Below are 3,270 nucleotides of genomic sequence, written 5' to 3' on the forward strand. Positions count from 1 at the left end.
GCTCACGCCATCATGTTATGGCTCTATTCACCAATAGCTAGTCCTGACAGAGGGTTAGGCGGTTGGTCACCAACATGTGTTGAAATCTAAAACCAATTAATGAATCTTCATATATATCTACCTTTTTAAAAGGTTAATCAAAATTTGTTAAGTTTATTTAGTCGTTTCGCTCTCCTAACATCATATAAACTGAGGGATCCAGTATTGCCTTGTTGTCACAAGGAGATTGGCAACATTGCAATAAGAGACTTGTGGCCAAATGTGGAGAGAATATAAGTATAATAATAATCATGGAACTGTAATGCCGGTCTTTAAGAAACGAACAAGGCTAGTGTGTGCCACTTCCTCCCCCTCTTAAAATTGCCCATATTAACATGACATGTAAACCATCACTTGGTATATTGCTCAAGTATTATTAAAAGGCTCTGCCAAAATAGGTCTTCTGCTTGATGACCGGTACGTCAAATTCGATATAGTAACGCGGCCATCTTACCAGAAACGGGTTATATCCCCACCCTTACAAACTGTACTACTATAATCATCCCAGTATAAATTATACACAAATAAGCAAAAACATCATGGTTCCCATCCATTTCATTGCTGCATTTAGTAACAAATTATATATTGTTTACAATTCACAGATACAAACAGCTGAAAGTGACATGGAATCCTGTTTATTTCAGACGAACTTCCTCTTCACTAGAGAGTTCGACGCCCTGGAGTGAGATCACGCTGTGTATTACAATCAATTACGATAACATAAGTCGCCAAGTATATCCTGTCACTTATGATGTGTATTATCGTACAGACGCTTGTATTTGTAAGGGGACACCTAATTGGTGCTCCACTACTGGGCTAATCCAATCAGACACTTTATCTCAAATTGCCTTTCGAGGTGACATGGGAGACAAGCTGTAAGGAATGAAAGGGTGGAGTGAAGAACTTAAGAAAGAGTAGTAGGAACGCGATTCTACAACAACAATCGTCACAGGGACCTGAGATTCAGAATAAAGCCACTTGGACTTAAGGAACAAGTCATAAAACTAAGATTTATGTTCCACCATATTTCTTATCCCTGCCACCAGACCTAAGCTGAGTATTGTAGTTCTGTATGTAGTGGGCGGGATACGTGTCAAGTTTTAATTGTACGGGATTTAACATCCTCGCCATAGTCAGGGTCATACAATTATTGGGACACCAATAAATGAAAACAAATCACAGAAAGAAAGAACAGATTGGAAGGACAAGAGATAGATCCCAAGTCTTATAATAGAGACAGTTAGGTCTCTTCAATGTCTCCTTCAGGAGAAGAAGGTCAAGCGATAGATCCCAAGTCTTATAATAGAGACAGTTAGGTCTCTTAAATGTCTCCTTCAGGAGAAGAAGGACAAGAGATAGATCCCAAGTCTTATAATAGAGACAGTTAGGTCTCTTCAATGTCTCCTTCAGGAGAAGAAGGACAAGAGATAGATCCCAAGTCTTATAATAGAGACAATTAGGTCTCTTAAATGTCTCCTTCAGGAGAAGAAGGACAAGAGATAGATCCCAAGTCTTATAATAGAGACAGTTAGGTCTCTTCAATGTCTCCTTCAGGAGAAGAAGGACAAGAGATAGAGAAGACACGGGAACAGTTCCCTATTATGCAGGGGGTGGGGCACTTTTAATCACCTAATACTGAAGAGAGTAAAACAAAACAAGGGTAAAAAAACAGCAGTCAGAAGAAAAGGATAAACAAGAAAAAAGAACGATTGAGATAAAGTTTACAAGTGCTAAGTGTTACAAAGACAAATTCATATTCGTTATTTGGTTATTCAATGTAGGAAAGAAAATTCCCCCACGCATCTGTAGTCTACTACTGCCATCATACAGAGATATACAAAAGGATATGATTCGCAATATCTCCCATATCTCACAAGCTACAAACAGTGACAAAAAAACACCCTACAAGGGCCCCGCCGCAATGAGTCGCCACTTACGACATTTTTCTCGCTCGTGCAGCTGCATGGTTTGTATGCTGTGGGATACAGTTGGCCTAATAAGTGGCCCTTCCAAGCCCCCTAAACAGAAGATATTGGAAAAACAGTTCCTTATCCTATAAGATTGAGGGTTACAATATGTCGCCAAGCATAACATGTAGTGATGCATATTTTCTACGCAAATCCCGTCGCCCCATCATTTGCTTGTTTTGGAGACAGAGTTCCACGCAAATATGTCCAGTAAAATAGACAAATGGTATTGACCCCGTAAATGAGGTCGCAAATATGTCCAGCAAAATAGACCAATGGTATTAAGTTGCTGTGACAGTTAAAATAATGGAAGCGTCAGTAAATCATAGCCTCGCTAAGACTCCTAAACATACAGCACCATTCCATTACTGAGCATGTCCAGAACTGAAATCAAATGTCGAATTGTATTCATTTTCATCTGACTATATATACGACTATTTAATTGTGTGTGTAAAAAAATATATCCTAGAGGTACTACCAAGGTATCTGTGTGATATAATTATCATAGAGGTACTACCAAGGTATCTGTGTGATATAATTATCATAGAGATACTACCAAGGTATCTGTGTGATATAATTATCCTAGAGGTACTACCAAGGTATCTGTGTGATATAATTATCATAGAGGTACTACCAAGGTATCTGTGTTATATAATTATCCTAGAAGTACTACCAAGGTATCTGTGTTATATAATTATCATAGAGGTACTGCTAAGGTCTCTGTGTTATATAATTATCATACAGGCACTACCAAGGTATCTGTGTGATATAATTATCCTAGAGGTACTACCAAGGTCTCTGTGTGATATAATTATCATAGAGGTACTACCAAGGTCTCTGTGTTGTATAATTATCCTAGAGGTACTACCAAGGTCTCTGTGTGATATAATTATCCTAGAAGTACTACCAAGGTCTCTGTGTTATATAATTATCCTAGAAGTACTACTAAGGTATCTGTGTGATATAATTATCCTAGAAGTACTACCAAGGTCTCTGTGTGATATAATTATCCTAGAAGTACTACCAAGGTATCTGTGTTATATAATTATCATAGAGGTACTACCAAGGTATCTGTGTTATATAATTATCCTAGAAGTACTAACCAGGTCTCTGTGTTATATAATCAGCATAGAGGTACTACCAAGGTATCTGTGTTATATAATTATCATAGAGGTACTACCAAGGTCTCTTAATTATCATAGAAGTACTACCAAGGTATCTGTGTGATATAATCAGCATAGAGGTACTACCAAGGTCTCTTAAT

Source organism: Pecten maximus, chromosome 6, assembly GCF_902652985.1.
Source record: "Pecten maximus chromosome 6, xPecMax1.1, whole genome shotgun sequence".
NCBI lineage: Eukaryota > Metazoa > Mollusca > Bivalvia > Pectinida > Pectinidae > Pecten > Pecten maximus.